Genomic DNA, 12,908 nt, shown 5'->3' on the forward strand with positions numbered 1-12,908 from the left:
CTTCTGGAAACACTTAGAAACCCTCATGTTTCCCTCTTGGTTCCCATTTTGCTATGAACACAAGTTGTTCATAACTACTAAGACCTGCCCATGCCAAGCCCTAGCCCACTTTTGAAAACACTTAGAAACCCTCACGTTTCTCTCTTGTTTTCCCACTTGGCAAAGATCACAAGTCGATCTTTGCTCACTAAGTCCTGCCCATGCCAAGCCCTAGCCCAACTTTTGAAACACTTCAAAAGAATCACCTTCCTAACCTATTTTCGTTTCTTTGCTATGAACACAAGTCGTTCATAGCCCACTTAGTCAAGATCACAAGCCGATCTTGACACACTAAGACCTGCCCATGCCCAGCCTTAGTACCACTTCATCTTCGTCTTCGTCTCGGAGACCCTCTTCTTCATTTGAAGACCCTCTCCTTCTGCTCAAGACATAGACTTGATGCCTGATGCAAGACTCTCTCAGTCTTGATCCTTGATACAAGACCCTTTTTCAGTCTTGATTTCTGATACAAGACCCTCTTAGTCTTGATGCCTTTTCTTCACGAAATGCCCCCATATATATAGATATAGGGGCTTCCACTGGCAGATATTAAGGGACAACATACAAAGGGGTAATTCCATCATTGTGCTTTGCCCAGTCAAAGCACTGATAAGCACTTAACCATTTAATGAGGCACTCACCCACGAAATGGCCCTCTCCAGCACTTATTTCTATTTGTGGAGCACTCAGCCTTCATGGTGGAACACTCAGCTCTTCTGGTGGAGCACTTAGCCCACTGGTGGAGCACTGGTCCCACTTCCCACTGAACCAAGCCTTTACACACAGCATTACTAAATCTGATCCTATCTTGTAGTTGACATCCCCCAACTACATAGGCCATTATCTTACACGAAATGACATTAGCTACAAGCACTAAACAGACATGGATACAAGTCATTACAAAAATACAACGGCCCACTGCTTTGGCATGTGCACTACATGTGCCCTTTTTCTTGGTCAGCTATTGCACGCTCCAAGTCTGGCATTGCACCCAGGCTTGGCTGATTCTGACATTGCTTCACGCCAATGTCTCGTCCGCAGCCTGCTGTCCATGATTTTACTGCACACGCCTGACACCTGTCGGCCGCACATTACCTTAGCCGTATTTCTGCCTTGTCTTTGTCATCACTTGTTTCATCCATGCCATTGCTTGTCTTTTGTCTCACATAGCTTTGCCTTAGCTATTGAAACCCTTTGGCATCATTCCGTTCCTCCGCAATTTAGCTTTGCTTGTACTTGGTGCTCCCACAACTTGAACTGCCCGTACCTTTGTCTTTGGCGCGCATGCCGCTTCATGTCGCCCAAACTTGCCTGCACTGCCTCATCAAGCCTTTGCCAAGTCCATCTTGCCTGTCTCAAGACCTTGGCCAATACTTGTTCTCATGACAATATTTCTCGTCCATTGTCCCGCATGATCGTTTTGCTCCCGCATAGGCCAACAGCAAGGCCATCACGCCCCAATCCTTGCCACATCCGTGCCACGTCCGATTGAAAAAGAATCGGAAGAAGACGTAAATTTTGAAAATGTCGCAACTTCCGTTCCAACTACTGGTAACAACAAAGGGAAAGTTACGGGAGTAGATTTCTCCAATACAGTCCCAAAAGTTTATTACCAAAATCATCCCGCTAGTCCAACCCCTAGCGATATGTATCCTCTTTAGGAAGAAGTCCCTGAATATATCAAAATGATCAGATCTGGTGATCCATATATCCTAGATCAGAAGAAGAACGACCAACAATGGTCTCATCCTGATAATGTACCTAAAAGAAAATGGTATGTTGCTACATATTCTCTTGAACAGAGAAAAGACTTCAAAAATTGCTGGATATCAGACATGAAAAGAATGAGATATGAAATCGATTTTTTTAAGTGGTTTGAAATATCTGGCAAATACGAACATCAGAAGGACTGCTTAGAAGTCCTTATTAACAAATGGTATACAGCCAACAACAAAGCTGTTAAATCTGTCACTCCTCATCTAGAAGGAATAAAACTCCCAGTTTCGAACGTTGTTATCTCTGCTTCCCCTTTCAATATCAAAAGCGAGAAACCAACAAATATAGTTGCTTGTTCTGATCTCGATAGAGTTATTGAACAAAACAATTACTCGAATCAACTACTTCATGTCATTTCTCGACAAATAGAAGACTCTAAAAAAAGTCTTTATTTAGTGGAAAGCCAACCTTTTCACAACCCAGTTCTAGTCAGAACATTGAATTAAACCCAGGCTTCAAAATCACTGAGTTTTCTAAGGACAAATATCCAAAACTCAAAGATACCTTTGAAGTGAGTGGTAGTGTTCTTAACAAAATCAACAAACAATTGGCTGATCTTAATATTTCTAAGGAGATATCCAAAGATGGTAAAATATCCACCATCAGGAAAAGGAAGATCTCCTCCATAGACTTACAAATGAACGCTTTCATAATTACAAAAATTATAATAAGCGTCCCTCGTTTCCAGATATCCAATACAAGGAAAATCATTTTTTGGCCTCTACTTCTCACGAAGGAAGAAGCATAATTGAATGGAAGATACCACTTACAAGATAAGAGGATACTCTGATAAAGAAGCTGCCTCTGTGATTGTAGCTGGATTCGCGGGTATGTTAAAATATTGGTGGGATAATTATTTCACTGATGATATTAGACACGCTATCTATTCTGTTATGGCTGTTGAAACCATAGTTAAAACAGAAGGAACTACCTCCACTGCTATGGTTATAGGTGGGACTATTACCCCTATGGAAACTACCTCACAAATAACTAGAGAAGATGCCTGTGCTACCCTTCTCTACCACATAGCAAAATATTTCATCGGAGAGCCAAAACTCTTCCAAGACAGGAGTTTACAAATTCTAAATAATCTATCTTGTCCATCTTTAGATGACTTTATCTGGTATAAAAACCAACTCATTAGCAAGGTTATGATTAGACCTGACTGTCATCTAAATTTCTGGAAAGAACGCTTCATCAGCGGTCTTCCTCCTTTATTCGCTAGCAAAGTCCGAACCAAAATCCAGGATCGTTGTGAAGGTAAAATTCCTTACCATCAGATGACCTATGGTGACATTGTTAGCATCATCAACATTGTAGGGCTCGAACTCTGCACAGACATTAAGCTAAACAATTAGCTCAAAAAAGAGCAACACTCTTCAAGAAAGGAATTAGGAAGTTTCTGTCAAGACTTCAGATACACCAACATTGTCGCTCCTTCTACTCATTCTTCCAAAAAGGACAAGGCTTGCAGGTCTTCCAAAAAGATCCGTCACCATAAATCTAGGAGAAATTTTGATGATCCTCCTAGAAAGAAATCTAAATTTCGAAGACCTTCAAAGTCTTCCAAAACCAAGGATGTTGTAGGGCTCGAACTCTGCATGGCCAACCAGTGCAAATCAGACAGGAAAAAGAAGAAAATCAGTCTTCTAGAAATCAGCAAAGATACCAAAAAGGAACTCTTCTCTATCTTAGAAGAACCCAATTCAGATTCTTCTCCTGACTATTCCTTAGATGAGTATAGCGATGAAGATGATATCAATATCGCCTATAACTCTGACTCAAGCCAATCTGGCAGTGAATGCCATTGTTCTGGAGCTTTTTGTACCTGCGATAAAACCCAGGCTTCTATCAAGGTACTGTCAGATAGCTCCAAAGAAGCTCTGTTTGATGTTGTTCAACACATCGCAGATGATGAGTCTAGGAAGAAATACTTGATTAAACTCAAGAATATTATTCTTACTCATCAGAATGACAGACCTAAGCCTAGGGCAGTTGTTGAACCATTCAGCATGAAGCAAGTCATGGCTCGCTTCGATAAACCAGCTGAACATTCAATCTCAGATCTGAGGCACGAAGTCTCAGAACTAAAAGGAGAAATCAAAGATATTAAATCTAGACTTGGAAAAGTTGAGGCTGATATCTTAACAGCACAGGTTCTCAAACAAGCTAAGACTTATGAATATAAGTCAGAAAATGAAGAAGAACCTAGTCCTCATCAAAGTGAATGTCATTCTGAAAATGAAGATTCTATTGTCATTCATCTTACCAAAGATAAGACTTCCTCATCTCAAGCTCCAGGTCTTACGGTTATTACCAGTGTAAAACCCCAGAGCTGCCATATTCCTATCAAAATTGTTATTAGCAAACACTTCGCTATTAAAAAAATCGCTTTGCTTGATAGTGGTGCAGATCGTAACTGCATCATGAAAGGTATTGTTCCCACTCAGTACTTGGAAAAAAGTACTTTTAAATTATACTCAGCTACGAGAGAACAACTTCGTATTAATCATAAGCTTTCAAAGGCTCACATTTGTAATAATGGTATTTGCTTTACAAATGATTTTATTATTACTGAAGATATTAATGAAGATATCATTCTTGGAATTCCTTTTATCACTCAGATAAAACCTTTCATTACTGGCTTAGACGGTATTTCTACTCAAATATTAGGAAAAGAATTATATTTTCTTTTTGTAAAAACCCTTTCACAAGATGAAAGCAATTTCATTAGAATAAACACTGTTTTTCGTATAAACAAACTATCCCAGCATATCACCTTTTTAAAGGATGAAATAAAAGTTAAGAAAATCGAGCAGATTTAAAAAATCACGGAGATAGTTACTAAAGTAGCTAATCTTAAAAATATTTTTGAAAAAGAAATATGCTCTGATTTTCCTAACGCTTTTTGGGAAAGAAAAAAGCATTTGGTTGAACTCCCCTACATTGAAGGATTCAATGAACAGGTCATCTCTACCCAATGACCCTAACGTCATGGATACTTTGACCTTAAACGTCAAAACCAAGAACATGAATAGAAAAATTAATAATCGTGAAGTTGCTACCATTCACAGAGTCTATTACAGATTCATGGACACTACTCTTGCACCTAGAGCTCGAGCTGAAAGTGTCAAAGGAGTCACTATGCTTATGGAAGAAAATACTGACCATAGCATGGTATTTATTCCTAGACTCCTTAATTGGAATGACATACTCACAAGTGATGAATGACACTTCCTACCAACTGGAGACGGAACGAAGTGCAGTATAAAATTAATTAAAGATAGTATTAAAAAAGCCCTTAATATAAAACTTACAAGAGATTGATTGAATGAACATTAAAAAAATTGCAACGGAAGATAAGAGAATAAAACAAAGGGGAGATGTCTTTTGAAAATTGGAGAATTTTCTAATGCCTCTTACAAGGGGAGATGGGAGTCTTAAATAGACTAAGGAAAGATGCCTTTTGTCTTAGGCCTTCAATTGTGCGGTCTGATTTAATCGCCAATCTAAAGTGGTCGACAATCAGAAATGAGTGGTCCAATCTTTTTAAAAGCAAACAGTGAAAAGTTGTCTTCTTTTTAAAAGGTGAACAGTGGAAGGATAGAATTCCTTTGCTGTAGGGACTCTGTCGGTCCTTGCTGAAGGAGACTCTGTCGGTCTTTGCTGATGGAGACTCTATCGGTGCAGACTTAGTCGTAATTTGGGTCCATGTACGCCAAAGCAATTCCCTTTGGATCGCACATGTCACCATTACTGCTTTCTCCTGTGGAAGCAGCATTTAATCAATTGCATGATTTGGTTTTCTTTAAAGTCGTCTATGTTTTGTAAAGCTTGTTTTAGCTTTTCTAAGAGGGCTGCCTTGGAAGGTGAAGCTTTCTGGAAGCTTTGTTGAACGAGCTTTTGAACTTTGGGGACTTGTTATTTAGGAGTCCATCCCTTGATCTTGACTTCTTTAGATAGATATTTGATTCTATCAAATTCTGCCTTAATGAAGTTCCACCTAACAATGAAGGATATTCGCTTCTGGATAAAGTATTTGCACATTTTAATGTGCTCTAGTAGAGTAGAAATGGCTTCCTTGGTTTGAAAATCATCAAACCTGTTGAGGAATTGTTGAGGGAGGATTTCTCTATTTCCTCCGAATAAGTTCCACCACTCGTAGAACCATCTAGGAAATATAGCTTTAGTAATATCTAAGCTATACTTGACAAACCAAGTATGTCCTGTCTAAGATACATAAAATTAAACCATGCTACTTTGTAATCATGCCAACAATAAGTCTTGGGACGATGTGTCATGGTGAGTGCAACTGGGGTGTGCAAATGATCTATAAACCACTCAAAAGGTGATAAGATTTTCTTAATCGTGAACCTAGAATAATTAATAAATCCTGGTCTATTTTGACATAAAGTATGTTCTACTTCAATGGAGTCTGTATCAATGAGGATGGCTTCGTAAAATCTCCTCGTTTTGTATGGACTTTCAGTATCCACATAATTGAAATCCGTGTTAACATGGTTTGATTAGGTCTTCTAGTCTAAGACCTTCATACTCCTTATCTAGAGCTAATATAGGTAATACTTGGAGGGTAATATACTCGAACCTTTCTTCTTTAAGAAGATCTTCTTGCGGTGTCTTTCTGACTGAAGGATTGACTGCTTCTAGAAAAGTCTCTGGGACTTTCATGGCGTAGCTCTCTTTTGTTTGAACTGTAGAGCTAGATGCTGATCCTTTTTCTAAAGGCTTTGGTTGGGGGTTGGTAAGTTTCTCTGAGGGAACTGGGATTGTTGCTGGTAATATTGGGTACTCAGCTAGAGCTGTATACCTGTTTTGGAAAGAATGTTGTGGCCTTTGAGGGGCTGATATCTTGGTAGGAGTAATGGAAAGAGGGACAAATGGTCTGGCCATTTGAGGTTTGCTGATCTCCTTTCCTTTGGAAGGGGCGTTAGGACTGAAGGGCCTCATTTTTTCCCTGTAAGAATTCTCTTGTTAGAAAATCAGGTAAAGAGTTTTCTTTTCCTTTGATAAAATCGATTTTAAAATCAAAGCTAGACAGTAGAGCTTGCCATCTAGCAAATATTTGTTTAGAAACAAGATTTTTAACATCTTTTTGAAGAATTTCTTTAGCAAATTTACAATCTACTCTGACCAAAAATTCTTTGTTAATAAGATCATCCTGAAATTTAGTGATACATAGCACTATAGACAAGACTTCCTTTTTAACAGTCGAATAAGTTTTCTGAGCGGAATTCCAGATTCCTGAAGTAAAACGAACCAATTGTTCAGAAGACTCAATGGAAATCTTTTGTTTAAGGATACCTCCGTAACCTACATCTGAAGCATCTGTTTCAACTATCATAGAAGCTTCTGGGTTAGGGATTCCTAAACAAGGAAGGTTTTGCACAAGTTTTTTGACTTGGATGACAGACTGAGTTTGTTCCTGACTCCAAGGGATAGGATTCTTCCTAAGTCGTTTGTAAAAAGGTTAACAGACCTATCTAATGTTAGGGATAAAATTAGCAACGTAATTGAGGCTTCCTAAGAATCTCTGTAGTTGAATTTTATCAGTGATTACATCAGGGAACTTAGAAGAGAACTCGATGGCTCTGCAAATAGGCTTATAAGATCGTTGGTAAAGGTCGTGACCTAAGAATCTAATAGAGGTTTGGAAGAGCTTAAACTTCTGAGCACTAACTACCAAACCATTTCTCTTAACCACTTTCAGGAAGGTGTTGAGATGCTTGAAATGAGAATCTATGTTATCAGAAAATATAAGAACATCATCTATATAAACAATAGACATATAACTGTAATCAATAAAAATGGAGTTCATGATATTCTAAAACTCAGATGGGGCATTCTTGAGCCCAAATGTCATTACATTCCATTCGTATTGACCGAAAGGAACATTAAAAGGCGTTTTGTATCTGTCTTTCTCAGCCACTTGAATTTGCCAGAAACCAGATTTCATATCGATCGTACTGTAAATATTGGCTTTGTAAATTCTTTTTAAGAGATCCCTTTTGTTGGAGATGGGATATCTTATCCATTTAAGGACAGCATTCAATGGTTTACAATTTATAACTAATTGTGGGGCACCTCTCTCTTTCTCTGCACTTTTGTTAACATAAAATACAGAGCAACTCCAAGGAGATTTAGAGGGGCGAATAATGTTGTTTTTGAGGAGATTTGAAATCTCATTTTTGCAGATTTCCATCATTTCATGATTCATTTGAATAGGTCTTGCCTTGAGAGAGATGATCTGTTCATTGAATCCTTCAATGTAGGGGAGTTCAACCAAATGCTTTTTTCTTTCCCAAAAAGCGTTAGGAAAATCAGAGCATATTTCTTTTTCAAAAATGTTTTGAAGATTAGCTATTTTAGTAACTATCTCCGTGGTTTTTAAAATCTGCTCGATTTTCTTAACATTTATTTCATCCTTTAAAAAGGTGATATGCTGAGATAGTTTGTTTATACGATAAACAGTGTTTTTTCTAATGAAATTGCTTTCATCTTGTGAAAGGCTTTTTACAAAAGGAAAATGTAATTCTTTTCCTAATATATGAGTAGAAATACCGTCTAAGCCAGTAATGAAAGGTTTTATCAAAGTGATAAAAGGAATTCCAAGAATGCTATCTTCATTAATATCTTCAGTAATAATAAAATCATTTGTCAAGCAAATACCATTATTAAAAATGTGAGCCTTTGAAAGCTTATAATTAATACGAAGTTGTTCTCCCGTAGCTGAGTATAATTTAGAAGTACTTTTTTCTAAGTACTGAGTGGGAACAATGCCTTTCATGATGCAGTTACGATCTGCACCACTATCAAGCAAAGCGATTTTGTTAATAGCGAAGTGTTTGCTAATAACAATTTTGATAGGAATATGGCAGCTCTGGAGTTTTACACTGGTAATAACCGTAAGACCTGGAGCTTGAGATGAGGAAATCTTATCTTTGGTAAGACAAAGGTCAATAGAATCTTCATTTTTAGAATGACATTCACTTTGATGAGGACTAGGTTCTTCTTCATTTTCTGACTTATATTCATAAGTCTTAGCTTGTTTGAGAACCTGTTCTGTTAAGATATCAACCTCAACTTTTCCAAGTCTAGATTTAACATCTTTGATTTCTCCTTTTAGTTCTGAGACATCGTGCCTCCGATCTGAGATTGAAGGTTCAGCTGGTTTATCGAAGCGAGCCATGACTTGCTTCATGATGAATGGTTCAACAACTGACCTAGGCTTAGGTATTTCATTCTGATGAGTGAGAATAATATTCTTGAGTTCAAACAAGTATTTCTTCCTAGACTCATCATGTGCGATGTGTTGAACAACATCAAACAGAGCTTCTTTGGAGCTATCTGACAGTACCTTGATAGAAGCCTGGGTTTTATCGCAGGTACAAAAAGCTCCAGAACAATGGCATTCACTGCCAGATTGGCTTGAGTCAGAGTTATAGGCGATATTGATATCATCTTCATCGCTATACTCATCTGAGGAATAGTCAGGAGAAGAATCTGAATTGGGTTCTTCTAAGATAGAGAAGAGTTCCTTTTTGGTATCTTTGCTGATTTCTAGAAGACTGATTTTCTTCTTTTTCCTGTCTGATTTGCACTGGTTGGCCATGCAGAGTTCGAGCCCTACAACGATGATGATGCTAACAATGTCACCATAGGTCATCTGATGGTAAGGAATTTTACCTTCACAACGATCCTGGATTTTGGTTCGGACTTTGCTAGCGAATAAAGGAGGAAGACCGCTGATGAAGCGTTCTTTCCAGAAATCTAGATGACAGTCAGGTCTAATCATAACTTTGCTAATGAATTGGTTTTTATACCAGATAAAGTCATCTAAAGATGGACATGATAGATTATTCAGAATTTGTAAACTCCTGTCTTGGAAGAGTTTTGGCTCTCCGATGAAATGTTTTGCTATGTGGTAGAGAAGGGTAGCACAGACATCTTCTCTAGTTATTTGTGAGGTAGTTTCCATAGGGGTAACAGTCCCACCTATAACCATAGCAGTGGAGGTAGTTCCTTCTGTTTTAACTACGGTTTCAACAGCCGTAGCAGAATAGATAGCTTGTCTATTATCATCAGTGAAATAATTATCCCACCAATGTTTTAACATGCCCGTGAATCCAGCTACAATCATAGAGGCGGCTTCTTTATCAGAAGATCCTCTTATCTTGTAAGCTGTAATGCAAACTCCCATTTTATGGAGTTTATGGTATATTTGGTGCTCTGCAAGAGCATCAATATTCCATTCGATTATGCTTCTTCCTTCGTGAGAAGTAGAGGCCAGAAAATAATTTTTCTCGTATTGGATATCTGGAAACGAGGGACGCTTATGATAATATTTGTAATTATGAAAGCGTTCATTTGTAAGTCTATGGAGGAGATCTTCCTTTTCCTGGATGGTGGATATTTTACCATCTTTGGGTATCTCCTTAGAAATATTAAGATCAGCCAACTGTTTGTTGATTTTGTCAAGAACATTACCACTGACTTCAAAGGTATCTTTGAGTTTTGGATATTTGTCCTTAGAAAACTCAGTGATTTTGAAGAATGGCGTTGATTCAATGTTCTGACTAGAACTTGGTTGTGAAAAGGTTGGCTTTCCACTGAATAAAGACTTTTCTTTAGAGTCTTCTATTTGTCTAGAAATGACATGAATGAGTTGATTAGAGTAATTATTTTGTTCAATAACTCTATCGAGATCAGAACAAGCAACTATATTTGTTGATTTCTCGCTTTTGATTTTGAAAGGGGAAGCAGAGATCACAACGTTTGAAACTGGGATTTTTATTCCTTCTAGAGGAGGAGTGATAGATTCAACAACTTTGTTGTTGGATGTATACCATTTGTTAACAAGGACTTGCAAGCAGTCCTTCTGATGTTCGTATTTGCCAGATATTTCAAACCACTTAAAGAAATCGATTTCATATCTCATTCTTTTCATGTCTGATATCCAGCAATTTCTGAAGTCTTTTCTCTGTTCAAGAGAATATGTAGCAACATACCATTTTCTTTTAGGTACGTTATCAGGATGAGACCATTATTGGTCGATCTTCTTCTGATCTAGGATATATGGATCACCAGATCTGATCATTTTGATATATTCAAGGACTTCTTCCTAAGGAGGATACATATCGCTAGGGGTTAGACTAGCGGGATGATTTTGGTAATAAACTTTTGGGACTATATGGGCGGCTCAGATTTAGGGAAGCAAGATATTGGCTAATTGAAGGGCATTTGTACCGGATAATTTTTAATGTCCTGTTAGCCAACTGCTTGGGACCGCTTGATGCAGAATATGTGATGAAATAAGTCCATGAACGGCATTGTGGAAACCATTCCAAAGACAGGGCACCTTTAACATAATTGATTAGGGTCAGGTACTACTTGCCCTGAATGGAACACGACACAACCGGATTCATCAAATGATGCGGTAAGTGTCAACGATTCTCACACCAATTACATCAGTCGGGCGAACAATATATGCATATTTAGGGCACCAAAGGAAATTGCATGAGACAACATACCGCAATATTTTGGAGCAAAGGTCACTATATTCTTTGAAGAATGGCAGGTCAAAAGAGTCACCTCTACTGCATATAATATGGGGGCTAATGGACAAGTTGAATCTTCAAACAATGCCCTCCTCAACTACCAAAAAAGAGATTTGATGCAGCAAAAGGAAAATGGATAGAGGCTAACACACAACGACAAAATCAAGCACCGGAGAAACTCCCCTCTCTCTGAAATATAGATATGAGGCTCTCGTCCCAGTTAAAATAAAGAAGCAGTAGCTTGCAGCTTGGATTTAGTGGAAGGGCGTAGATAGATGGCCTTGGTTCAAATACATGCACACAAGCAATGAATCAAGAAGTATCAGAACAAGAAAGCCAATCTCCACTGTTTCAAAGTAGGTGACTACGTGCTCTAAAGCGTATTTTCTGCATCTCAAGAACCAAACGTGGGAAAACATGGACCCAATTAGGAATGACATTACCGGATCGACGAAGTAACACAAAAAGGATTGTATAAACTTGAAGAAATGGATGACATGCATGTGAAGGAAAATTGGAACATCGCACACCTCAAACAGTTCTACTTCTTAATAAACCTTAGCAGTTTTATTTCATTACTTGAAATTATTTTAAGAATTTATTATTCTCTACTAACATTTTTAGATGATAGGAAATAAATCGGCCGGTCTTGGATGATGACCATACTAACCTTTTTAGTAAAACATATGAACCTTCGTGGTTCTATGGCAAGGTCAAACCATGTGATCAAACCGAGTATGGTTACCGACTTCAACTAAAAATAGTATACTCCCTCGTCCCTTCGCTTCCTTTTGTAGGAACAGGACCCTTGAGGGATATTTTAATCATCATCGGTGCTTCGTACCCAACACTAGGGGGGGGGGGACTATATGCCATAGGCAAAAGCAAGGTCTATGAAGACTGGATGCAACATCCCATTTTGAATGTAAAGTCCATAAAGATCAATTTTTATGATCAATTTTTTAAGTTTACAAAGAGATATTAAACATAAAATATATGATCAATCTAGGTGTAATGACCCGGCCGGTCGTTTTGAGTATTGCAACTCCATTTTTCTTATTTGATGCTTTACATATGTGTATTTGTGGTTACGTGATTTGTCGGGATGATTGGTTAGCTTTGGGAGAGTTTTGGATTGATTCAGAACTGTTAGTCCATTGGTCGGAGGCTTAAGTTATAAGAGTTAATCGGAGTTTTAATTTTATGTACATGACTTTGGACTGATATTTTGAGGGTTCTAATAGATTTGTATTGTGATTTTGGACTTAGGCATATGTCCGGATTTAAATTTAGATCTTCGTAGGTTGTTTTGGCTTGAATTAGCGACAGTTGGAAAGTTGAAGGTTTGGAAGATTGTTAGGTTTGACAGATGGTAGATTTTTGTTGATATCTATTTGGATTGTAGTTCAGGGAGTTGGTATAGGTCCATTGTATTATTTGGGACTTGCATGAAATATTTGAGGCCATTTCGAGTTGATTTGACATGGTTCGGCATGCGTTTTAAAAGTTTAAAGTTCA

This window comes from Nicotiana tabacum, chromosome 13, assembly GCF_000715075.1.
Source record: "Nicotiana tabacum cultivar K326 chromosome 13, ASM71507v2, whole genome shotgun sequence".
NCBI lineage: Eukaryota > Viridiplantae > Streptophyta > Magnoliopsida > Solanales > Solanaceae > Nicotiana > Nicotiana tabacum.